The sequence below is a fragment of the Chiloscyllium plagiosum genome, unplaced genomic scaffold (genome assembly GCF_037043375.1).
Source record: "Chiloscyllium plagiosum isolate Xiang-an unplaced genomic scaffold, Cpla_swu_hap1 HiC_scaffold_13, whole genome shotgun sequence".
NCBI lineage: Eukaryota > Metazoa > Chordata > Chondrichthyes > Orectolobiformes > Hemiscylliidae > Chiloscyllium > Chiloscyllium plagiosum.
In genome coordinates this window covers 32,161,351-32,188,580 of record NW_028270151.1, presented here as the reverse complement: position 1 = coordinate 32,188,580, position 27,230 = coordinate 32,161,351, and the positions used below count along the sequence as shown (strand labels likewise).

At 42.6% G+C, this 27,230-nt stretch overlaps 1 protein-coding gene across 4 annotated transcripts in view; it reads left to right on the top strand.

Moving 5' to 3' along the window:
- The window catches only part of sphkap (SPHK1 interactor, AKAP domain containing), a 401,197-nt gene that overhangs the window by 127,865 nt on the left and 246,102 nt on the right, over positions 1–27,230 (top strand). For 2 of the 4 annotated variants that reach the window (XM_087993467.1, XM_043702454.2), the window contains exon 1: positions 12,698–13,008. The exons of the other annotated variants lie outside the window; for them this stretch is intronic. The gene's annotated coding sequence lies outside the window, so the exon portion shown is untranslated. Of the gene's footprint in view, positions 1–12,697; positions 13,009–27,230 lie in introns of those variants that run through there. 4 annotated transcript variants of the gene reach the window in all.

The window sequence follows — 27,230 nt, the reverse complement described above, 5'->3', positions numbered from 1 at the left end:
GTGAAGAAAGCCACTCACTCCTCTACTACCCTTTTTGCCTTGATACTCTGTAATGGAATTGCCTCCAGAAATCTGGTAGACACATCCATTATGGTTAACAAGTACTGGTTCCCACTTTTAGTTCTCGGGAGGGGACCTACACGATCAATTATAACCCGTATGAAAGGTTCTTCAAATGCAGAAATTGGCAACAAAGGTGCTGGTTTTATTACCGCCTGTGGCTGACCTACTATCTGGCATGTATGACACGTTCAGCAAAAGTTAACAACATCCTTGTGCATTCCAGGACAATAAAATGTTTTTGTGTTTTAGCCTGAGTCTTTTATACCCCTGGATGACCTCCTACAGGTGGTTTATGTGCTATCTGTAACACCTCCTGTCTGTAATCTGCCAGCAATACAATCTGATGTACTTCAGCCCATTTGTATTCTGCACTAACCTTTTTTCGTCTCCATTTCTGCCTTAGGATTCTATCTTTCCAATAATTACCCTCCAGAATATTCTCTGCCTCCTTTTCGGAGTATACATCCACATATATATCTTCTATTGTCTTGCCTTGCTGTTGCAAGTCTCTTCGTCTTTCAGGACTAAACACTTCTATCTGACCATCTGCTTATTCAGGTTTTTCCTGCACCATTACATCAAACAGGGTATCCGCTAACTGATCCTCAACTCCTTCATCTTTCTCTTTATTTTTCACTTTGTGCTGTGACTCATGATAGTGGGATCTGGTTATCAGACAGTCTGGGAAAATACCAGGATATTTCTGTTTTAACTCCTCAGTTTCTTGGTCTTCTTTGGGTCTCACTCTCACCTTGGATCCTGCCAAATCATTCCCAAGAACAAACTGAATTCCTGTAACTGTCCATCATTCCCATTGTAGCTTCCCCAGTTTTGAGTTGGCACTCAAACCTGATCTTACATAGGGGAACGCTAAATGTCTGTCTATCTGTCCCACAAATTACCACACCCTCGGGTAACAGATCAGAAAGAGTGCATATTCATTCATCTCTTACTATTAGTGACTGGTTAGATCCTGTATCACTCAAAATTATAACTTCTTGTCCTTCTCCCCTTGTTCTTTCTGACTTTACCCACAGAGGCAAATTCTTTGTAGAGTTCAGGTACGAGCCCCATACCCAGCCCCGACCTAGGCTGTGCACTCTCCTGCAGCTCCTCAGCTCTTCTCAGGGTGTCCTTTACTACCTTCACTAATGCCACTGGCTTCGCTTCATTACCACACCTTTTCCTATAGCACCTTTCTTTAATGAACAGCACTGTGACTTTACGTGACCCACTTTACCACAGTGGAAACATCTGAGCCCTTTCATCTTCTTTCCACCCTCTCGGACTTCTTTGTTATCCTGTGCTAAATTCTTACCAGTGCTCTCTACTCTTTGTTTCACAGTGTAGGATCTACCCTTCTCCCAACTTCTATCCCTCACAGGATGAAATTCTGGCTGGAAGCGTGTCTTATGCACCAACATGTACTCATTTGCTAATTCTGCTGCCCTTCTCACTTCCTGAACTTTCTGTTCCTCCATGTGAATTCTTATCATTTCTAGATGTGAGTTTATAAACTCCTCCGGCAGAATAATCTCTCTTAGAGCCTCAAAGCTCTTATCTATTTTTAGGGCTCACACCCATCTATCAAAATGACGATGTTTAATTTTTTCGAACTCAACATCAGTCTGACCTGGTTCCTTCTTTATGTTTCTGAACTGCTGTCTATATGCTTGTGGTAGCAATTCAAAAGCACTTAAAATAGCTTGTTTAATCTCTTCATAATCTCTTGACCCCTCATCTGACAGTGCAGCAAATACCTCACTAGCTCTCCCTACCAGTTTAGTCTGAACTAGCATTACCCATAAACCCTTGGACGACTCCATCTGCCTCGCCAGTTTTTCAAATGAAATAAAGAAGGCTTCAACATCTTTCTCATCAAAATGTGACAGAGTTTTGACATATTTGTATATATCACTACCTTCTCTTTTAATCTCTATACTGTTAACTTGACTTTGCTGACTAAGTTGCAGCTTCTCAAGTTCAAATTCGCTCTCTTTCTGCTCAGCTAAGAGCCTTCTCTCTCTTTTATCTCTCTCTCCTTCTCTCTCCATTTTCCTTCCCTCTCTCTCTTTGTTTATCTTCTAACACCATTTTCCTCAATTGTAATTTAAGTTTTTCTACCGCTACTGCACTTGTCTGTTTCTCTAACACACCTAATTGTTTCAGTAATTCCCTGACAATTTCAGCTTTACTTATGTCCTTGGTTAAACCCAAATCTAACTTCTTTGCTAATTCTAAAAGTATGGCCTTTTTCTTCCCTTCTAAACTTTCTTGGCAAATTTGAGAATCATCATCAAATCCCAGAACCTCTTTAGTAATTTTAAGAGCCATTTCTCTTAATTGTCTCACCTACCTTTTATTTAAAGATCTAGGACACTAACCTGCAAGTGTTTAAATCTGCTGGTATTTTTCATACCCCCAAATCTATTCAAATCTGCCTAAACCAGTTCAAATCCCTATGAAGAGTCCCCAAACTATTATGTCATGGGGTAAATCCTCCTGCTTAATTTAAACCAGCGTCACAGAAAAGATTTATCCCGTGCAGAAATCTGTGATAATTTGAGCAGCCAAGAACTATTTAAAGTAAAAATTAATAATGTTATTTCTTGAATTATAACAGAGAATAATTAACTAGCAATTATTTACAACTCCTTCCTCTAACCTATCTTTTACTTTCCCTTCTATAGTACTGGTCCAATAAAACTCTCAATTAAGATTTACCAAAAATATAAATTTCAAAATCAGGCTTCAATCAAATCTTCCCTTTGTATCTTTCTCTGTAGATTTGCTCTCCAGGTTGATGTCGATATTTTTCTCTGTGCAAACTCCTTCGCTAGAGTTCTTGTCACAGAGTTCTTACTAGCAGCCTACATCTGTTGGTCTTTTGGCAGTTCTCCCCCAGCTGTTCACGTTTTCCCAGTCTTATACCCCCAAAGCATCGGATTGTGTCATTGGATTTTAAGATTGTCAATATACTAAATTCAAACTTGATTGGAGTTTGGTATTTTTGGGGGTAAAAGTTAAACTAATTGACCTAATTCAAATTTGTTTTTGTCTCCAGGCAACTAGCTCCTCTAGCTGCTGGACCAAAAGGTTACATTGTATCTTGTTCAGAACTAGCAGATAGTTCTGCTAGTTTTAAATTTCTTAAAGGTACAGAACACTCCTTCACCTTCATAGCATACTGCGATGAGGGTAGAAACTAGCTGCATTCAATTTTACTGTTCTATGGATGGCAACATTGCAAACATTTATAGAAAGAAGCAATTCCATAGAGGGATGCGATACAGAGTTCCTAATTGCAATTCTCACATGACAAATCAGCTGCTTGAAAGAATAAGGCACTATAAGCAAATTCTTCCTCACAAGAGGAGATAAATTCTGACAATGAATCATTGAAGCTGTTCCTGATTAAACCTCAGTTGGAATCTTCAATTAACGGGTGTCTGCTCTGCTGGCTGGTGAGTCAATAAGAGACCAGCATTGCCTCTTTTCAGGAAGGATCACCACAGGTCACTCAGGCAGTAAGGGCAGGCTACTAGCTCACCTTCTTTGGAATCAAGTCTCTGGGGGCAGACGACATGCTATGAGCAAGCTGCTGGCTAAACAGAAGCTGGCAGGTCTTATGCCCAATAGCATTATTGTGGGGGTGGTGGGGGTTGGGGGCAGGTGCTGGCTTCTCTTGAGAGAACACTCACTGAAATCCCATGTTTTGCAGTAACTGAGGTCACAGGTAAGGAGCGTGGCAGGAGAGGGTGAAGGCTTGGCTTTGTAGGGTAGAGAACACAGGGAAGGAACTACAGGACATTCAGCAGCAAGGGCAAAAGTGTGTCTCTCAGTGGGTCCCACCCCATTCTGCAGTCGAGTCTGTTGATCAGTGCCTTTGATTGAAAGTAATCGTTAATCGACTGGAGAAAGGACAACCAAAGGCCTTTCCACCCAAACAGTAATTTTGGTGGAGTTGGGTAGATTACAAGGTTCAGGTACAACACCATTGCATTTTATTAAATGGCCTTCCCATCTCCAAGTTCACCACCACGGCGAGCAGAAGGTCTTTCCCTTAGTGGTTGTTTCCGAAGCTATTATGTCTGGAAGTGCTTTCACAATGGCTCCTCCCAACACCAAATTATCCGTGGCAATTTGTACCTATTAACCTCCACTGGTAAATCACCAACAAAAACAGAAATTACTGGAGAAACTCAGCAGTTTTGGCAGCGTCTGTGGAGAGAGAAAGTGGAGTTAATGTTTCAGGTCCAGCGACCATTCCTCAGAATTGATTGTGATTGGCACTGGACCTGAAACATTAACTCTGCTTTCTCTGCACAGATGCTGCCAGAGCTGCTGAGTTTCTCCAGCACTTCCTGTTTTTATTTCAGATTTGAAGCATTTGCAGTATTTTGCTTTTATCTGAGTATCTTTTCAGTCACTATTTCCATTGGCCCTTTTAATGGTCACTGTGTAAGCACACAACAACCTGGCTATTGACTGCAGCTTATTTGTTACCATCTGCAGTCAGAGCAATTTAACCTTTGGAAAAGGTCCTATGACAGCAGTGTGACCCTTCGTGAACATAAACAAGGACCTAACACCAATTTTAGGTGGCTGCCAGGGAAGCTGGAATAAACGTGTCCATGGTGGTACGAGTTGGCCATATTTGTTATATAGAACATAGTCTTGATGACTAGGTCTTTTCCATCGACACATTTTAATGATAACAATTTTGCATCATTGTGTTGCAATCATTTGTGAGGAAGCAATATCTATTTTCACCCAAAACCATTTCAGTTCCTCCCTCTACACAATTTGCAAAAGTCCGTCCAACACTATGCTTTTTAGATATTACTTTACTAGTTCCATAATGACGCCTTTCAGAAATGCTCCAAAGTGAGATATTATCTCTGCAATTGGCTTAATAATAATAGCATTTACCTGCTTCAGGGGCTAAAGTCATATGAATAGCTGATGATTTCATGGATTATATTTTAAAAGTTTTCAGTTCTTATGAAAAAGCCTAGCATCCTGCTGTCTTAAAATGCCTCTCATTTTAATTTTAAATTCCCTAGTCTGTGTATATTTTAGTCATAACTCATTTGCAGAGTATCTTTGTAAGTGGATTCTAAAGTTTGAAATAAATTATAGCAATTACATTTGCTTCTCTGTTTTATTTCTGGAAGAATGCATCTTACTTTTTAAACCTCACTTACATTTCAACATTCAACGGATGCTTGTGAGTGACCTCTAAATAAATGGCTCCAATTCTTATACTCTAACTATCAAGCTGACAGGTCTGTAATATCCTGGATGATCGTTTGACCATTTTGCACCAAAAATTGTACATCATTTGATTGTGCATCAGGACACAATGCAGGACTCTGTCACTATATTCAATAAGCTTTATAACATTTCTGCAACCTTTCATGTCCTCTGGCATTCTCATTTACATTCCATGCTGTTCTAGTGATGTTTTCGTTAGTTCCATGACACATTTTCTTGTGATCTATTTCATGGAGTTTCCATTCAATTTCCTATTTACAACCTTACTTTTCTAAGTTTTCTTTTAATCATTTATCCAACTAATAAATGACAAAATATTTGTTGTGTCGTGCTCATGTTCTTTTTTTTTAATTCAGTCATGGGATGGGGGTTTTGCTGGCTAGGTCAGCATTTAAAGCCGATCCCAAATTGTCCAGGGAGCATTACTGTGGGTCTTGAGTCACATGTAGGCCGTACTGGATAAGGATGGCAGCTTCCCTCCCTGACGGACATTAGTGAACCAGTTGGGCTTTTCTAACAATCGATAATGAATTCATGATCATCATTTGACTCTTAATTTCAGATATTTATTGAAATGACCATCTGCTATAGTAGAATTCAAACCCAGGTCCTTAGTATTTATCTGGATCTCTGGATTAACAGTCCATCGATAATACCGTTAGGCTGTCACCTCCTCTGTGGGCACATCAAGTGCTGTTTTAAGTCTAAAATCAAGATTACATTGCTTACGCACAGTTCAGACACTTTTTGCATTGAATGCTGTCTTGTTATTTGTTGTTTTCTACCCTAGCACAAGGACAGTGCCCCTGAATTATGCAAAGTGGGTAGATCATGACTTCAGTCAGCAGCAATGTTCAATGCAGTGCATTTAATTGTCACAAATGTGCACATCCTGATGGTTAAATGAGGTTTACTGCTGACTCTAGTCTGTGAGAAAAGAACTGTTAGTTCCACCACAACAGGAAGCTAAAAGATAAGAGCCAAGCCTGACATGATTAATCAGATGGAATTAACAGCTGAAACTTTGATCATGTAATTTCCTTAAGCTGAAGCTATGTCGCACTTGTCTTTCCTCAGGTCTGCTTGCAGTTTCCCTCCCACTCTCTGTCTCCCTCCCACTTTCTGTCTCCTTCCCACTCACCAGCTTTCTTCCTGACTGTCTCTCAGTGCTTCCCTCGGACCCTCCTACTCACCGCCCCACTCACTCTCTCACACAACCTTTTTCAAATCATGATTGTATGCATTTGTGAAAAAACAGTTCACTTTAACAATAATGAAGTGGCTCTCTTTAAATTCGGAGACACATTGGCCCGAGTATGATTTAATATTCATTCACGGGGATGAGGACGTCACTGGTTGAATCATTGGCATTTATAGCCCATCACTTACTGCCCAGAGGGCAATTAAACATCAACCACTTTGCTGTGAGTCTGGAGTCACATGTCAGTCAGACCAGGGAAAAATGGCAGTTTCCTTACTTAAAGGACTTCAGTGAACTGGATGGGCTTTTCCATCAATTGACAATAGATACATGGTCATCATTAAACTTTTAATTCCAAATTTTTATTGAATTCAACTTGCTCTTAAGGTTCTTGCCACTACTCTGGAAATCAATGGTCCATCTCAGGTGGTGAATTGACAGATCTCTGAGTGTGTCTTCAGGATGCCTGACCGCACAACCCTACACAATGCAGCAACAAGTCCTTTATAAAGTCTTTCTCTTTCCTCATTTCTTGCTGTAACTATGTGCCATATGAGGTAATGAGCTGAAAATGTGTTGCTTGAAAAGCACAGCAGGTCAGGCAGCATCCAAGGGGCAGGAGAATCGATGTTTCGGGCATGAGTCCTTCTGCAGGAATGAGGAAAGTGTGTCCAGCAGGCTAAGATAAAAGGTAGGGAGGAGGGACTTGTGGGAGGGGCGTTGGAAATGCGATAGGTGGAAGGAGGTCAAGGTGAGGGTGATAGGCCGGAGTGGGGGTGGGGGCGGAGAGGTCAGGAAGAAGATTGCAGGTTAGGAAGGCGGTGCTGAGTTCGAGTGTTGGGACTGAGACAAGGTGGGGGGAGGGGAAATGAGGAAACTGGAGAAATCTGAGTTCATCCCTTGTGGTTGGAGGGTTCCTAGGCGGAAGATGAGGCGCTCTTCCTCCAGCCGTCGTGTTGCTATGGTCTGGCGATGGAGGAGCCCAAGGAACTGCATGTCCTTGGTGGAGTGGGACGGGGAGTTAAACGGGGTGGTTGGGTTGGTTGGTGCGGGTGTCCCAGAGGTGTTCTCTGAAGCGTTCCGCAAGTAGGCGGCCTGTCTCCCCAATATAGAGGAGGCCACATCAGGTGCAGCGGAGGCAGTAAATGATGTGTGTGGAGGTGCAGATGAATTTGTGGCGGATATGGAAGGATCCCTTGGGGCCTTGGAGGGAATTAAGGGGGGAGGTGTGGGCACAAGTTTTGCATTTCTTGCGGTTGCAGGGGAAGGTGCCGGGAGTGGAGGTTGGGTTGGTGGGGGATGTGGACCTGACGAGTGAGTCACGGAGGGAGTGGTCTTTTCGCAACGCTGATAGGGGAGGGGAGGGAAATATATCCCTGGTGGTGGGGTTCGTTTGGAAGTGGCGGAAATGACGACGGATGATATGATGTATATGGAGGTTGGTGCGGTGGTCGGTGAGAACCAGTGGGGTTCTATCCTGGTGGTGATTGGAGGGGCGGGGCTCAAGGGCGGAGGAGCGGGAAGTGGAGGAGATGCGGTGGAGGGCATCGTCGATCACGTCTGGGGGGAAATTGCAGTCTTTGAAGAAGGAGGCCATCTGGGTTGTATGATATTGGAACTGGTCCTCCTAGGAGCAGATGCAGCGGAGACGAAGGAATTGGGAATATGGGATGGCGTTTTTACAGGGGGCAGGGTGGGAGGAAGTGTAGTCTAGGTAGCTGTGGGAGTCGGTCGGTTTATAGTAAATGTCCATGTTGATTCGGTCGCCCGAGGTAGAAATGGAAAGGTTTAGGAAGGGGAGGGAGGAGTCTGAGACGGTCTAGGTAAATTTGAGGTCAGGGTGGAAGGTGTTGGTAAAATGGATGAATTGTTCAACCTCGTCGTGGGAGCACGAGGCAGCGCCGATACAGTCATCGATGTAGCAAAGGAAAAGGTGGGGGGTGGTGTCAGTGTAGCTGCGGAAATTGGACTGTTCCACATATCCTACGAAGAGGCAGGCATAGCTGGGGCCCATGCGGGTGCCCATGGCTACTCCTTTGGTTTGGGAGAAGTGGGAGGATTAGAAAGAGAAATTGTTCAGGGTGAGGACCAGTTCAGTCAGTCGAAGGACTGAATCAATTTCCCCCCAGACGTGATCGACGATGCCCTCCACCGCATCTCCTCCATTTCCCGTTCCTCCGCCCTTGAGCCCCACCCCTCCAATCGCCACCAGGACAGAACCCCACTGGTCCTCACCTACCACCCCACCTACCTCCATATACATCGTATCATCCATCGTCATTTCCGCCACCTCCAAACGGACCCCACCACCAGGGATATATTTCCCTCCCCTCCCCTATCAGCGTTGCGAAAAGACCACTCCCTCCGTGACTCCCTCGTCAGGTCCACATCCCCCACCAACCCAACCTCCACTCCCGGCACCTTCCCCTGCAACCGCAAGAAATGCAAAACTTGCGCCCACACGTCTCCCCTTAATTCCCTCCAAGGCCCCAAGGGATTCTTCCATATCCACCACAAATTCACCTGCACCTCCACACACATCATTTACTGCCTCCGCTGCATCTGATGTGGCTTCCTCTATATTGGGGAGACAGGCCGCCTACTTGCGGAACGCTTCAGAGAACACCTCTGGGACACCCGCACCAACCAACCCAACCACCCCGTGGCTCAACACTTCAACTCCCCCTCCCACTCCACCAAGGACATGCAGTTCCTTGGACTCCTCCATCGCCAGACCATGGCAACACGACGGCTGGAGGAAGAGCACCTTATCTTCCGCCTAGGAACCCTCCAACCACGAGGGATGAACTCAGATTTCTCCAGTTTCCTCATTTCCCCTCCCCCCACCTTGTCTCAGTCCCAACCCTCGAACTCAGCACCGCCTTCCTAACCTGCAATCTTCTTCCTGACCTCTCCGCCCCCATCCCCACTCCGGCCTATCACCCTCACCTTGACCTCCTTCCACCTATCGCATTTCCAACGCCCCTCCCACAAGTCCCTCCTCCCTACCTTTTATCTTAGCCTGCTGGACACACTTTCCTCATTCCTGCAGAAGGACTCATGCCCGAAACATCGATTCTCCTGCTCCTTGGATGCTGCCTGACCTGCTGCGCTTTTCCAGCAACACATTTTCAGCTCTGATCTCCAGCATCTGCAGTCCTCACTTTCTTCTCTTCCATATGAGGTAATACTTACTTTCAGGAGAAAACTTATGGGGAATACTTTTTTTTAATCCATTTAATCATGGGTTAAATTGCATTGCTTTTCTATTGGAAGCTCTTGCCGGATGTGTTTTCGCTGGGGTATTCCCACGGGAATGCTAAAAGAACATAAGAGATTTTCTCAGGGTATTAGCTTGGCAACTTTTATCAAATCCACAATGCTGTACCAGGAGAGGCGTTTTTCTAGTCTTAACAAGCACATGAGAGCCCTCGTGTTTCTCGTCTGGTAGCAGCGCAAGCTTAAATCAATTTGTAAATTGCTGCTTGTAGCAAGTTGGTATCTTGGCTTAATTTCTCATCCTGCCTTCTTGTTTTCAAACCCACATAGTAGTTTTTCTTTGATGATCCATTCTAACACAGTGGGACAAACTCAGCACACACAACTCCACCACAACCAGTTTACACTCATTAATATAAAAGAAATATAAGTAGTTACACAATTGAAAGTGATTGAATAACACTAGTGTCTCTAATGCATTGATTTATACGACAAGCCTCCTCTATTTCATAACAGAAAGCTTCTGTCCAGGAATCTCTAGGCGCAAAACTGAACAGGTTCAGAAATAGGGAATTTCTGGGTCTTTACCCCTACCTGTGTCTTTGTCGGGGTGGAGAAGTGATTGAGCCATTTTCCTCACTATGTTTAGCAGTTTGAAATAAAGAAAACTCTCAAGCAGAAAAAGTACAAGTTACCTTTTTCGCATTCTGATCTGTTTGAACAGTAAGTCTCTTTCTATTTTGAGCATCCCACCAGCACCTAACCAGGATGTACATGCATGCCTGAAAGCAGAAAGGCAGAATAATAAAATGGTGGTGAGGGGAAAGGGCAAAAGTTTGAGCTGCAATATTTAACCACTGTCGGTTTTAAATCAGAAGAAATGATGTGATGAAAGCGGAATGAGGGACCATCTCTTCAATGGTGTGACTGTTCCAATGATGATGAGTGTTGTCTCCTCCATGATGGTGGGGAATGCAGCCAAGACTGACTCTGCCAATTATGTTCTGCTGGTTCCAGTTATGTGCATCCCTGTCCTGCAAGAGCGGGAACTGTATCATTGGGTAGGATGCAATGTATTTGGGTGATGTGGTTCTCATGGTTGAATAGCTGGCAGAGTCAGCAATGCTAAGTGTGTGAAGGTGAAGCAAAACTCTGAGCATGAGACGGGAGTGATGATTATGACAAAGATCGTTAGGCAGCAAATGATGGGGAGGACAACTTAATTAAGCTGTGTTTAAAGTTGGTTGCTTATGTGTTAGGTCATGACATTTAAAGATTAATTCACTGAATACGGTGATCTGTTTGAGATCTTTAAACTTCAATCTCAGCTAGGAATCACTGGCTGGACAGCATTTACTGCCTGTCCCAAATTGCCCATGAGAAGATGGTGGAGAGTTGCCTTCATGAACTGCTGTAGTCCACCTGATGTTGGTTGACCTACAGTGCCTTGAACAAAGGAATTCCAGGATTTTTACCCAGTGACAGTGAAGGAACAGCAATATATTTCCCAGTCGGGATGGTGAGTGATTTGGAGGGGAACTCATAGATAGTGCTGTTTCCACGTATCTGCTGCCCTTGTCCTTCTAGATGGAAGTGATCATGGTTTTGGAAGGTGCTGCCTAATTCAGTAAATTTTTGCAGTGCATCTTGTGGATAGTACACACTACTCCTATTGGATATTCGGCGTGGAGGAAATGAATGTTTGTGAATGTGGTGCTAATCAAGCAGGCTAGTAGCACTAAAGCCAGGTCCTGAGGACTATAATGCTGGTATTCACCAAGATGGCCATCTGCTCCATTGGAATATGGAACTGAAATTTTGTCTGACAGGCCTCCTATTCACCATGGTTTGAAGGCTTCGCTCCTCTTGTCCTCCTCCTTTACCAAAGTTGCTACCATCTGAGGATTGTTGAGCATCTCTCTCCCTGTTGCAACATAATCACTCTTTTACAACTTAGATTCTCTTCCCTAGCCACTTGCAGCACTTGCTGCAGCCAAAACATGCCATGGGATAAAGGCTGCCTCGAAGTCATGCTTGCTTTACTTGGGCTCAATATGGAGGCATGCAGTTTGACCGAGAGTGCATGCAGTCATTATGTATAAGAGCAAACAGCAAGCAGTTTGCTGCCACCTGCATCAGAGACAAGGGGCGACAAATAATTGTGCGTCATGATCCTTGCCCCCATTCTCAGGGACTGCACAATTTTGGAACGTAAAGATCTTGCATTAATTCAAGAAACAATATAATGACCTGTTTGGCTGAGGCAAATGCCCTCCCCTCTCTATTCCATCAAATGGAAATGGTAGAGATTGATCTCTTTATGAAATTCAGTCCTTGACATGCCTGCACTATAGCACAGTTGAAATCAATAATTTACCAGATATGAAAACATGGTACATTGCCTTGGCTTTAGGTGGTTCTTAAAGCACTAAATTCAGGCATAGGGAACGGACCCTGACGGTGGGAATCTGGAGCATTGCAAGAAATTGATTCCTGGGCTTAATGACGAACTGCAAGTCCCTGCAATTCCAACTTGCCTCCCTTGCCAGCAAGGTGGCTCAGTGGTTAGCACTGTTGACTCACAGCACCAGAGACCCAGGTTTGGTTCTACCTTGGGTTAAGCTCAAAAGGCAGACAGGTAGTCAATGGTGGGGCTTAGACACTGTAGTTGATGTGGCTATCATGACTTGTGTGAACATGTGGGAAAGACTCTACTTCCTCCTGCCACCACCACAATAACAGCTAAGTCATATCCACGTTCAGAAAGCTTGAGTAAAGAACACCTGAGATAATGTGTGCAAAACCAATTTTAGCAACGTTATTTATTGCAATCAAAATGATCTCAATTTCCCTTTAAGAAGTCATTTCCTGTTTCCCAGGAAACATTTTTTTTCCCTATTTTAAGTCGGTGCTGGGTAGGTGTTTTATTTGAAGTAGTGAGCTCCCAGAAAATCAAGGCTGCTTTCAGCAACCTGCCTCATGATATTTTTTGAAAAATGCAAACAGAAAGGTAAAAGCTGGATCAATGAGATTAGTGGATCTGTCAGACTGATAATCGAACAAACTAATGGCATCTTGAAATTGTGCTTCAAATAACTGTAACAGATCAGAATATATTTTCCAGCATAGCACTGCCAAGATCTCCAGGATCAATGTTGCCTGTTGCGTATGTGACAACCTTGTAAAGCTTAATTGTGGAGAGAACAGCTCATCGGTATGCAATATTCAGGACATTAACAATGAAGCAAGTAAGTACTTGAGACATCTAATTAACTAACTACCATGTCCATTTTTGTATTATGCAATACCACAATTCATCTTCTCCAATATTGGCCTCTACACATGTATTCTTTGATTAAAAGTTATTATATTTGTTACATCATTTTTCATTAGCACAGAACAAAATAAGAGACAATTTATTCAATAAAAAACTGGAAATACTGAGCAGGTATGCTGGGGTGACATGGTGGCTCTGTGGTTAGCAGTGCTGCCTCACAGCACCAGGGACCCGGGTTTGATTCCAGCCTCAGGTAACTGTCTGTGTGGAGTTTGCACATTCTCCCTGTGTCTGTGTGGGTTTCCCCCGGGTGCTCTGGTTTCCTCCCACAGTCCAAAAGTGTGCAGTTTAGGTGAATTGGTCATAGTGTTCAGGGATTTGTAGGTTAGATGCATTACTCAAGGGTAAATATAAGATATTAGAGTGGGGAATGGGACTGGGTGGGTTACTCTTCGGAGGGTCGGTGTGGACTTGTTGGGCCAAAGACGCTGTTTCCACACTGTAGGGATTCTAAGATGTCTGTCAGCATCCATGCGGAGAGCAACTGAGCTAGCTATGATCTTTAAACAGATTATATGTCAGTGTACCTTGATACAATTTATTTTCCTTGAAGCAGTTAGTGTTTTTGTAGTCTTTAATCTCAGTATTTATCCTCAGTTGGCAGTTTATGAAATGTATCTTCTATAAGATATTTTGGCACTAGGTTTTCTGTCCAGTGAAGCACTCTGTGAAGTGGTTGATGACTGGGTGTCAATGACGATGTGTGTGTGACATTACGGAAGCTCCATGCCAATCTTCAGCTGGTCTATGCCACAGCCCTGCAATTGATTCTGCCACATCACCTGTGATCACTTGTGGGTTCTGCTTTTTGTCATGAATTCTGGAGTTTACATATTAATTATGTTTTAAAATGTTCCCTTTCACTTAAGGTGAAACAGAACATTCTAAACAGGGGGATAATGGAGTCATGAGGAACAACTGATGTAAGACATATCCATATGATCTGGTTGCCACAGCGGGAGAAACTCCAACAAGATAGAAAGGGGGCTAAGAGAGGAAGGGAAGTGGGGTTTTTGATAAGGGATAGTATTACTGCTGTACTTAGGGAGGATATTCCTGGGAATACATCGAGGGAAGTTATTTGGGTGAAACTGAGAAATAAAAAGGGATGATCACCTTATTGGGATTGTATTATGGATGCCTAATAGTTAGTAGGAAATTGAGAAACATATTTGTAAGGAGATTTCAGTTATCTGTATGAATAATAGGGTGGTTATGGTAGGGGATTTTAACTTTCCAAACATAGACTGGGATTGCCATAGTACTAAGGGTTTAGATGGAGAGGTATTTGTTAAGTGCGTACAGGAAAATTCTCTGATTCAGTATGTGGATGTACCTACTGGAGAAGGTGCAAAACTTGACCTACTCTTGGGAAATAAGGCAGGGCAGGTGACTGAGATGTCAGTGAGGGAGCACTTTGGGGCCAGCAACCATAATTCTATTAATTTTAATATAGTGATGGAAAAGGATAGACCAGATCTAAAAGCTAAAGTTCTAAATTGGAGGAAGGCGAATTTTGACAGTATTAGGCAAGAACTTTCAAAAGCTGATTGGGGGCAGATGTTCTCATGTAAAGGGACGGCTGGAAAATGGGAAGCCCTCAAAAATGAGATAATGAGAGTCCAGAGACAGTATATTCCTGTGAAAGGAAAGGCTGGTAGGTGTAGGGAATTCTGGATGACAAGAGAAATTGAGGTTTTGGTTAAGAAAAAGAAGGAAGCATATGTCAGGTATAGACAAGATCGATCAAATGAATCCTTAGAAGAGTTTAAAGGAGTTTATTTTAAGAAGGAAATCAGGAGGGCATAAAGGGAACATGTTTAGATTTGGCAAATAGGGTTAAGGAGAATCCAAAGGGTTTTATAAATACATTAAGGACTAAAGGGTAACTAGGGAGAGAATAGGGCCCCTCAAAGATCAGGAAGGCGGCCTATGTGTGGAGCTCCAGAAGATGGGGAAGATACTAAATGAGCATTTTGCATCATTGTTTACTGTGGAGAAGGACATGGAAGATATAGAAAATGGGGAAATAGATGGTGACATGTTGAAAAATGTCCATATTACAGATGAGGAAGTGCTAGATGTCTTGAAACGGGTAAAGGTGGATAAATCCCCAGGACCTGATCAGGTGTTACCTAGAACTCTGTGGAAAGCTAGGGAAGTGATTGCCGGGCCCCTTGCTGAGACATTTGAAAAATCAATAGTCACAGGTGAGGTACTTGAAGACTGGAGGTTGGCTAATGTGGCACAACTATTTAAGAAAGGTGATAAGGACTAGCCAGGAGTCTATAGACCAGTGAGCCTGACATCAGTGGTAGACAAATTGTTGGAGCGAATTCTGAGGGACAGGATTTACATGTATTTGGAAAGGCAAGGACTGATTACAGATAATCAACATGGATTTGTGCATGGGAAATCATGTCTCAGGAATTTGATAGAGTTTTTGAAGAAGTAACGAAGAGGATTGATGAGTGGTGGATGTGATCTGTATGGACTATAGGTAAGGCATTTGACAAGGTTCCTCATGGGAGACTGGTTAGCAAGGTTAGATCACATGGAATACAGGGAGAACTAGCAATTTGGATACAGAACTGGCTCAAAGGTTGAAGACAGAGGGTGGTGCTGCAGGGTTGCTTTTCAGACTGGAGGCCTGTGACCAATGGAGTGCCACAAGGATCAGTGCTGGGTCCACTACTTTCCGTCATTTATATAAATGATTTGGATGTGAACGTATTAGGTATAGTTAGTAAGTTTGCAGATGACACCAAAATTGGTTGTGTAGTGGACAGCGAAGAAGGTTACCTCAGATTACAACAGGATCTTGATCAGATGAGCCAATGAACTGAGAAGTGGCAGATGGAGTTTAATTCAGATAAATGTGAGGTGCTGCATTTTGGGAAAGCAAATCTTAGCAGGACTTATGCACTTAATAGTAAGGTCCTAGGGAGTGTTGCTGAACAAAGAGACCTTGGCGTGCAGGTTCATAGTTCCTTGAAAGTTGCAGGTAGATCGGATAGTGAAGAAGGCATTTGGTATGCTTTCCTTTATTGGTCAGAGCATTGAGTATAGGAGTTGGAAGATCACATTGCAGCTGTACAGGACATTGAGTAGGCCACTTAGGAATATTGCGTGCAATTCTGGTCTCTTCCCTATCGGAAGTACATTGTGAAACTTGAACGGCTTCAGAAAAGATTTACAAGGATGTTGCCAGGGTTGGAGGATTTGAGCTATTGGGAGAGGCTGAATAGGCTGGGGCTTTTTTCTCTGGAGCATCAGAGGCTGAAGGGTGACCTTATAGAAGTTTATAAAATCATGAGGGACATGGATAGGATAAACAGACAAGGTATTTTTCCTGAGGTGGGGGAGCATAGGTTTAGGGTGAGAGGGGCAAGATACAAAAAGCACCTAAGGGGCACTTTTTCACACAGAGGGTGGTGCATTTGTATGGATTGAGCTGCCAGAGGAAGTGGTGGAGGCTGGTACAATTACAGCATTTAAAAGGCAGATGGATGGTTATATAAATAAAAAAGGTTTAGAGGGATATGAACAAAGTGCTGGCAAATGCGACTACATTAGGTTAGGATATCTGGTCTGCATGGATGAGTTGGACCGAAGTGTCTGTTTCCATGCTGTACATCTCTATGGCACTAAACAGCTTCTTACAGGAGATGGGTCAGAGAGAGAGAGGAGGATCAGCATGTTTGCTATAATCAAACTGGCTCTAAAACCCATCCAAACACAACTCCAACCCTCCATTCCCAGCCACATCCTGCTAAATGTCTTCTGAACCCTCTCCAGCTTAATAATATCCTTCCTATAACTGGATGACTAGAACTGGACACAGTATTCCAGAAGAGGCCTCACCAATGTCCTGTACAACTTCAACATGACTTTCCAACTCCTATTTCTTCCACATGTTCAGTGATTGATTTCTACTTTCCAGCGTCACCATCTAAATTACCAGTCTGTGTTTGTTTGTTCTTGTGGTACAGTAGAACCTCATGAGTGTGGTGCGGGCTTCTGTGCTCTTTGCAGTTTGCTATGTAAGCCTTTATGATTTTAATTGAAGTGTTTCCCCAAAGTTAATTTAAGCTTTCCGTGCCTTTTAACATTGATGTGGATTTTAAATATTATTGATAACTCAAATGCAATATTAAACAGTACTGCAGACTCAAGCTTGAAAGCAATAGGAACTGAAGCAAAGACATTTTTGGCTCATTTTTAAACTTTTAAACTTTTGTTATGAAGAAATTCACAAAAATGAACTGTGAAGAGAATTATGAAATTTAAAAATTGAGTAGAAATACTGATTGAATACTGTTAGGACAACAGATCAGCATCAGGACATACATACAAGTTGTTTTTACTTTTAACACTTGACACTTAACTGATTTTTGCTAAGTTGAGCCCGGTGTTTCAGAGTGATGGCTTTTCACCAGACCTGAGTTCAAATATTTGGTGGGATATTATTATCAGGATACCACAGGTAGCTTTAGAGGAGTACGGTCAATGGGCAGGAAATCTTTGAAAGTGACGTGGCAGTTTATCTCCTCAGCTGGTTCCCACCACCATTCTGCCTCACTGGAGAGAGACTACCCAAAGGAGCAACAAGACAGCTCAGTGCTTTCCTGTGGGAATGGTGGCCGAAATGAACGGAGCTTTGTCTTTTATCTGCCATACTTGGAACATGAGTCGAAAAGTGTGGTGCCGCTGGAAAAAGCATAGCAGATCAAGCAACATCCGAGGAGCAGGAGAGTTGACGTTTCGGTATAAGCTCTTCATCAGGAATGTGGAGGGTGAAGGTGGCTGAGAGATAAATAGGAGGGAGGGGTGGGACTTGGGGAAGGTAGGTTGGAAGGCAATAGGTGGATGCAGGTCAGAGGTGATTGTGATAGGTCAGTGGAGAGGATGGAGTGGATGGGTGGGAAGGAAGATGGAAGGATAGGTCAGGTCAAGTCGGCAGTGCTGAGTTGGAGGGTTAGATCTGGCATGAGGGGAGGGAGGGGAGATTTGGAAACTGGTGAAGTCGATGTTGATGTGATATGGTTGTAGGTTTCGAGGCAGAAGATGAGGTGTTTATCCTTCAATTGACAGATGGTTTTGATTTGGCGGTGGAGGAGGCCCAGGATTTGCACGCCCTTCAGGGAGTGTCAGCGGAGTTGAAGTAGTTGGCCACCAGGCGGTGGGGTTGGTTCGTGCAGACTAGAGATGTTCCCTAAACCATTCCGCAAGTTGGCACTCGGTCTCCCTGATGTAGAGGAGGCCACAATGAGAGCATAAATGAGGTGGGAGCATGTGCAGAAAAAACTCTATTTAGCACACGTTTCACTGCAAAATCTGTATAGTGCTTTATAGCTCAATACTTCATTAGAATTACTGGAAACACCAACAATATTTCAATGTTAAATTATTTAAATGTTAAATTAAGCCAAGTTGGATTTACCTTAAAATCAATTTTAAATATCATGTTCGCCCCTTCCAGAGTCACCTTTTAGTTGGTTTGTGAATTGGAAATAGCATTTTCACTTCCTTGACCAAACTGTTAAGAATTCACCACGGGGTGAACCTATGTCCCTCCAGCCCATGCCTCAGCATATTAGAATATAACTTTGTCCTAAGAAGTAATAAGCTATGTTATTCAAAGGTCTTGGATTCTGAAATAAAATCCAACACTTGACATTCATCATGTAACACCCTTGAGATGGGAAGAAATCAAGCAGTTGACATTTGTCATCTAATGCTCTTATGATGAAAAACATTGAGGATATTCTCACGCTGTTAGATTTATGTGAAATAATATTACAAGATTAGATTCCCTCCAATGTGGAAACAGGTCCTCCAGCCCAACCAGTCCAAACCAACCCTCCGAAGAGTAACCCACCCAGATCCATTTCCCTCTGGTTAATGCACCTAACATTATGGGCAATTTAGCATGGCCAATTCACTTGACCTGCACATCTTTGGACTGTGGGAGGAAACCAGAGCACCCGGCGATAACCCACACAGACACGGGGAGAACATGCAAACTCCACACAGATGGTCACCCAAGGCTGGAATCAAACCTGGGACCCTGGTGTTGTGAGGCAGCATTGCTAACCACTGAGCCACCATGCTGCCCCAAATGTGGCAAAAATAAAGGAATGCACCGTGAGATCAGATCTCCACCAGCAAATGGAGGTCCACACATTCTGCTGAGGAACATGGAGGCAGAGTTTGTGAAGTGGGGGGAAGGATGACAAAACATTGGCTGCTCAGCAGACAGCAGTAGATCCTGCATCCATTTTTTCCTAATGTCATTTTGTACTGATTAAGAAAGGGCTTGGGCAGGAAAGGTCACAGGTTGCATTTATAAACCATACCTACACGTATTGATGACCCATTTAACATCGTAGTGGGCTCTTTAATAGTCTGTCACAAGTACTCTTCTATAATTTTCATGCAGATAGTTGAACTTTAGCAGCTATCTGATTTTACACCCGCCACATGGAAGCATGAGTTATTGATTGGAACAGCAAGAGTTTAAAAGTTAATTAAAGTGTGTGACCTCCTTTAGAGTTCATCATTAAATGCTGTAGCATGGGTGGTACAGTGTCTGTGTTCATTAAAGTGAGACATGACAATACCATAACTGGAAGGTGAAGTATTTCCTGCACAATGTTTGCTAGATTTTTACTTTTGCTAATTTGCAAGCATCAAGTAAGCTATCAAAATTGTTAATGTGGAAAAATCTTACCAGTTAAAAACATGTTTATTTGTTCAATAAAAGATGGAGTAAATTTCACAATATTGTAAGAGTAGCCCAGCATGAGAACTATATATAAAAGTTTAATCCTTTTCCATTGATTTTATTATTCAGCTCAGACACCCACAAAGATGTCTATTAATAGTTCATAATAAGGTTTGTGAGCACTGTACAAAAAGTGGATAATGGGTGATAGTGTCATGGGTGGAATGAAGGAATGAAAGAAGGAAGTGTTAAGGGATGTGATGAGAGATTGAGGGTGAATGGGTTGAGGATCTGAGACTGAAGGGGAGAAGTTGAAGGAAGTAGGGTGAAGGGCTTTTATAATGATCAGAAGGATTCAATTTGTATAGATTTTTAGTCCCCTATGCATAACACAACCTGTGCTGCTGATTCCATAATGAAGGTTTGACCCAGAATTATATCATGATATCTGACCCAGGAGTGATTAAACAAAATATTTACAGTTGGAATTGTTCAACAAACAACTCAGGTCAGGAAGTAATTTGAGTGAGTAATTTTCCTTTCATAATATAATAAATCAATCCTATAGAATTGCTGCAATGAATAATGCAGCATCATTGACAGTTAATGCTAAATGTCAGTGCATGAGTCACAATAATTGAAGAGTAGTGATAATGCCGAACATAGGATGTTTTGTGCCTGTATTGTAAGATTGTTGCATCCATTTTGTGGATGACCAAGTTGTAGCATGATGTATTGTTGTAAACAGAGGCAGCGTTTTTTAAAAAAAAAGCTTGTCAAATTAGCTGAGACCATAAGACTATAAAACATGGGAGCAGAACAAGGCTATTTGACCCATCAAGTTTGTTCGGCCCCTCAATCTGATAATTTTCAACTCTATTTTCTTGCCTTATCCCCGTAATCCATGATTTCTTTACTGATTTGTTTATCTCAGCTTTGACTATACTTATTGAAGCAGCCTTGACAGCCTTTGTAGTAAAGAATTCCACAGATTCTCCACCCTTTGAGAGAAAACAAATCCTCCTCATCTGTGTCTTAAATGGATGACTCCTTAATTTGAAATTATGCTCTCTGCTCCTAGGTTCTCACACAAGAAGAAACAACCTTCTGCATCTACTCGGACAAGTCCTCTAAGAATCTTATATGTTTCCAAAAAGGTCTCCTAAACTGCAGTGTGTAAAAACATGACCTACTCAACCATTCATAAGAAAATCACTACATGTCAGGGATCAACCTAATGAGCTTTATCTGGACTGCCTCCAATCTCATTCTATCTTTCTTTAGACAACAGGATCAAAACACTTCACAGAATTCCAGCTGTGGTCTAACCAGTGTCTTGTATAGTTTTAACATGGCCTCCCTATTTTCATACTCCATTCCCTTTGAAAATAAAGGCCAACATTCCATTTACTGCTTCTATTATCTGCGTAAGTTGTATGTTAGCTATTTGTGATTCATGCATTGGAACATCCAAATCTCTGTGTACTGCAACTTTCTTCTGTCTATCCCATTTAAATAATATTTAGCCCTTCTTTTTTCCTGCATTTCCCACATTATATTTAATCTGCCAAGTTTTGGCTTGTCAAAGACTGTGTTGTCTGTTGAATCCTCGCCACTATGTACTATGCTGTCTGAGCTACCCGGACTATTACTGTTAACATCCTCCTTTTAGACTGGATTCCACAGGGCTTGTTTGATCTAGTGTGGTGAAGAAAACCCCCTGTAGGTTATCTAATGAGAAGAAGCTACTGTTTTAAAAGACGCATTGCATGATAGCGATCAGATACAAATCAAATGGTTGTGGTAGACATTATTGCAAAGGTTATGAGAGAGACTGAGATGGAGATCAATTTCCTTCAAGATCCAGAGCTATCCTTCCACCAAGTCAATATGTCATCATCATATCGGGCAGTGCTTTATGCACTTCTCTGAATGAACTCTTCCATTACCTAACACCTTATATAACAGTCTATGAAAATTCATGGAGCCCCCGATCAGTCTGGCATCCTGAAAAAGAATAAATAATTTAAAAGAAATGTTCCCAACCAACACACATTGCACTAAATATTTTATTTCAAAAAAATCAAAGTGAATCTTCTGGAAACTAATCAAATGTTCTTGATTCATTCCCAAATTTGGCATTAAAGAACAATGACAACCAGTAACATGGTCAGGTGTCCATTTACTTCTTTTATTACATGAATTTGAAGCCTTCTTATGATTTGTGCAGGAATCAATTGCATTGAATTCACATTATTAATAAAAGGGAAGCAGGAATTTGAGATTATCTCTCCCCATTCTTTCAGCCTTTGAATCTGAAATCCTAAAGCTCAATATTGAAGGATCAATCTTTACATACCACAGAATGTCTTTAATCTACTTCAATTCTTACAGATTGGTACAACAGAAATGATAATGTTAATTAGTGCTCATTCAAGCATTACTGCTATGTAAAGTTTAAATTGGGTTACAGTTTGTTATTAGAGGGACTTATTTACTTAGTACGCATACTTTGATAGTCTGCTTAGGCCAGTAGTATCACAGGAATTAATAGCTATGCTAATCAATATCTGCTTTGTCTACATTTATGTTGGATGTAAGAAAACCTGAGCCTCCAACAGCACAGCATACATTGACCCTGATGAGTTAAAGCCTCCTTATTTTTAAAAATCAGTGGGCCACTAGATGCAACTAATAATATCAATGAAGTTAGAGTCATAGAGTTATAGAGATGTACAGCATGGAAACAGACCCTTCGGTCCAACCCGTCCATGCCCAGCAGATATCCCAACCCAATCTAATCCCACCTGCCAGCATCCGGCCCATATCCCTCCAAACCCTTCCTATTCATATACACATCCAAATGCCTCTTAAATGTTGCAATTGTATCAGCCTCCACCACTCCCACTGGCAGCTCATCCCATACATGTACCACCCTCTGCATGAAAAAGTTGCCCGTAGGTCTCTTTTAAATCTTTCCCCTCTCACCCTAAACTTATACCCTCTAGTTCTGGACTCCCCAACCCCAGGGAAAAGACTTTGTCTACTTATCCTATCCATGCCCCTCATAATTTTGTAAATCTCTATAAGGTCACCCCTCAGCCTCTGACACTCCAGGTAAAGCAGCCCCAGCCTGTTCAGCCTCTCCCTGTAGCTCAGATCCTCCAACCCTGGCAACATCCTTGGAAATCTTTTCTGAACTCTTCCAAGTTTCACAACATCTTTCCGATAGGAAGGAGACCAGAATTGCACGCAATATTCCAACAGTGGCCTAACCAATGTCCTGTACAGCCACAACATGACCTCCCAACTCCTGTACTCAATACTCTGACCAATAAAGGAAAGCATACCAAATGCCTTCTTCACTATCCTATTTACCTGTGGCTCCACTTTCAAGGAGCTATGATCCTGTACTCCAAGGTCTCTTTGTTTAGCAACACTCCCTAGGACCTTACCATTAAGTGTATGCGTCCTGCTAAGATTTGCTTCCCCAAAATGCAGCACCTCGCATTTATCTGAATTAAAGTCCATCTGCCACTTCTCAGTCCATTGGCCCATCTGGTCCAGATCCTGTTGTAATCCGAGGTAACCCTCTTCGCTATCCACTACACCTCCAACTTTGGTGTCATCTGCAAACTTACTAACTGTACCTCTTGTGCTCTCATCCAAATCATTTATGTAAATGACAAAAAGTAGACGGCCCAGCACTGATCCTTGTGGCACTCCACTGGTCACAGGCCTCCAGTCTGAAAAGCAACCCTCCACCACCACCCTCTGTCTTCTACCTTTGAGCCAGTTCTGTATCCAAATGGCTAGTTCTCCCTGTATTCCATGAGATCTAACCTTGCTAATTAGTCTCCCATGGGGAACCTGGTCAAACGCCTTACTGAAGTCCATATAGATCACATCTACTGCTCTGCCCTCATCAATCTTCTTTGTTACTTCTTCAAAAAACTCAATCAAGTTTGTGAGACATGATTTCCCATGCACAAAGCCATGTTGACTATCCCAAATCAGTCCTTGCCTTTCCAAATGCATGCACATTCTGTCCCTCAGGATTCCCTCCAACAACTTGCCCGCCACCGAGGTCAGGCTCACCGGTCTATAGTTCCCTGGCTTGTCTTTACCACTCTTATTAAACAGTGGCACCACGTTTACCAATCTCCAGTCTTCCGGCACCTCACCTGTGACTATCGATGATACAAATATCTCATCAAGAGGCCCAGCAATCACTTTTCTAGCTTCCCACATAGTTCTCGGGTACACCTGATCAGGTCCTGGGGATTTATCCACTTTTAACCGTTTCAAGACATCCAGCACTTTCTCTTCTGTAATCTGGATATTTTGCAAGATGTCTCCATCTATTTGCCTACAGTCTATATCTTCCATATCCTTTTCCACAGTAAATACTGATACAAAATATTCATTTAGTATCTCCCCCATTTTTTTGTGCTCCACACAAAGGCTGCCTTGCTGATCTTTGAGGGTCCTATTCTCTCCCTAATTACCCTTTTGTCCTTAATATATTTGTGAAAACCCTTTGGATTCTCCTTAATTCTATTTGCCAAAGCTATCTCATGTCCCCATTTTGCCCTCCTGATTTCCCTCTTATGTATATTCCTACTTTCTTTATACTCTTCTCAGGAAGTTATCGGAGTGCATTTGTAATGAGAACCACAATATATGCCGAGTGCAAAGTTAAATGGCATTAATAAGGTCACATATAGAGTACTCCAGTTTTGGTTACCCCATGTATGATAGGAAATAATTACATTAATGGCAGATTTGAGAAGGTTCACTTGAATGGTTCCTGGGGTGAAGGAATTATCTGATGAGGTAAACTTGGCCAGATTAGGACTGTATGTTCTGAAGAAGGGTCACAGGATCTGAAACATTAACTCTTCACAGATGCTGGATTAGTGGTGCTAGAAGAGCACAGCAGTTCAGGTAGCATCTGAGGAGCAGTAAAATCGACGTTTCGGGCAAAAGCCCTTCATCAGGAATACAGGCAGAGAGCCTGAAGGGTGGAGAGATAATTGAGAGGAGGGTGGTGGTGGGGAGAAAGTAGCATAGAGTACAATAGGTGAGTGGGGGAGGGGATGAAGCTGATAGGTCGGAGGGGGGAGAGGGTGGAGTGGATTGGTGGAAAAGAAGATAGACAGGTAGGACAAGTCATGGGACAGTGAGGATTTCCTCATTTCCCCTTCCCCCACCTCACCCCAGTTCCAAACTTCCAGCTCAGCACTGTTCAATGGTGCAATACCTTAGCAGGGATGACAGTGGAGGAACAATGGCGGATATTTCTGCGTAGAAGACAGAAGATGCAGGATCAGTTCATTCCAAAAAGGAAGAAAGATCCTAGGAGGACACATGGGTGGCTGTGACTGATGAGGAAAGTTAAGAAACATATAAAGTTAAAAGAGAAAAAGTATAACATAGCAAAGATAAGTGGGAAAACGGAGGACTGGGAAGCTTTTAAAAAACAACAGAGGATTACTAAGAAGGAAATACGCAGAGAAAAAAATGAGGTACGAAGGTAAACTGACCAAAAATATAAAGGAGGATAGTAAAAGTTTTTTTAGGTATGTGAAAGGCAAAAAAATGGTTAAGACTAAAATTGGACCCTAGAAAACAGAAACAGGGGAATATATTACAGGGAACAAAGAAATGGCAGAAGAACTGAATTGGTACTTCAGATCTGTGTTCACTGGGGAAGACACAAGCAATCTCCCTGAGGTAACAGTGGCTGAAGGACTTGAACTTAAGGGAATTTATATTTGCCAGGAATTGGTGTTGGAGAAACTGTTAGGTCTGAAGGTTGGTAAGTCCCCGGGGCCTGATGGTATACATCCCAGGGTACTGAAGGAGGTGGCTCGAGAAATCGTGGATGCGTTGGTGATTATTTTCCAGAGTTCGATAGATTCGGGATCAGTTCCTGCGGATTGGAGGGTGGCTAATGTTATACCACTTTTTAAGAAAGGTGGGAGAGAGAAAACAGGAAATTATAGACCAGTTAGTCTGACCTCAGTGGTGGGAAAGATGCTGGAGTCTATTATAAAGGATGAAATTATGACACATCTGGATAGTAGTAACAGGATAGGTCAGAGTCAGCATGGATTTATGAAGGGGAAATCATGCTTGACTAATCTTCTGGAATTTTTTGAGGATATAACTCTGAAGGTGGACGAAGGAGATCCAGTAGATGTAGTGTACCTAGACTTTCAGAAAGCTTTTGATAAAGTCCCACGTAGGAGGTTAGTGAGCAAAATTAGGGTGCATGGTATTGGGGGCAGAGTACTAACTTGGATTGAAAGTTGGTTGGCTGATAGGAAACAAAGAGTAGTGATAAATGGCTCCATTTCGGAATGGCAGGCAGTGACCAGTGGGGTACTGCAGGGATCAGTACTGGGACCACAGCTTTTTACAATATATGTTAATAATATAGAAGATGGTATCAGCAATAACATTAGCAAATTTGCTGATGATACTAAGCCGGGTGGCAGGGTGAAATGTGATGAGGATGTTAGGAGATTACAGGGTGACCTGGACAAGTTAGGTGAGTGGTCAGATGTATGGCAGATGCAGTTTAATGTGGATAAATGGATGGTTATCCACTTTGGTGGCAAGAACAGGAAGGCAGATTACTACCTAAATGGAATCAATTTAGGTAAAGGGGCAGTACAAAGAGATCTGGGTGTTCTTGTACACCAGTCAATGAAGGTAAGCATGCAGGTACAGCAGGTAGCGAAGAAGGCTAATAGCATGCTGGTCTTCATAACAAGAGGGATTGAGTATAGAAGCAAAGAGGTTCTTCTGCAGCTGTACAGGGCCCTGGTGAGACCACACCTGGAGTACTGTGTGCAGTTCTAATCTCCAAATTTGAGGAAAGACATTCTGGCTATTGAGGGAGTGCAGCGTCGGTTCATGAGGTCAATTTTTGGAATGGCTGGAGAACCTTACACTGAAAGACTGGAGCGACCGAGCTTGTATACCCTTGAATTTAGAAGACTGAGAGGGGATCTGATTGAGACAAGTAAGATTATTAAAGGATTGGACACTCTGGAGGCAGGAAACATGTTTCCGCTGATGGGTGAGTGCAGAACCAGAGGACACAGCTTAAAAATACGGGGTAGACCATTTAGGACAGAGATGAGGAGAAACTTCTTCAACCAGTGAGTGGTGGCTGTGTGGAATGCTCTGCCCCAGAGGGCAGTGGAAGCCCAGTCTCTGGATTCATTTAAGAAAGAGTTGGATAAAGCTCGCAAGGATTGTGGAATCAAGGGTTATGGAGCCAAGGCAGGAACAGGATACTGATTAAGGATGATCAGCCATGATGATATTGAATAGTGGTGCAGGCTCGAAGGGCAGAATGGCCTACTCCTGCACCTATTGTCTATTGTCTATTG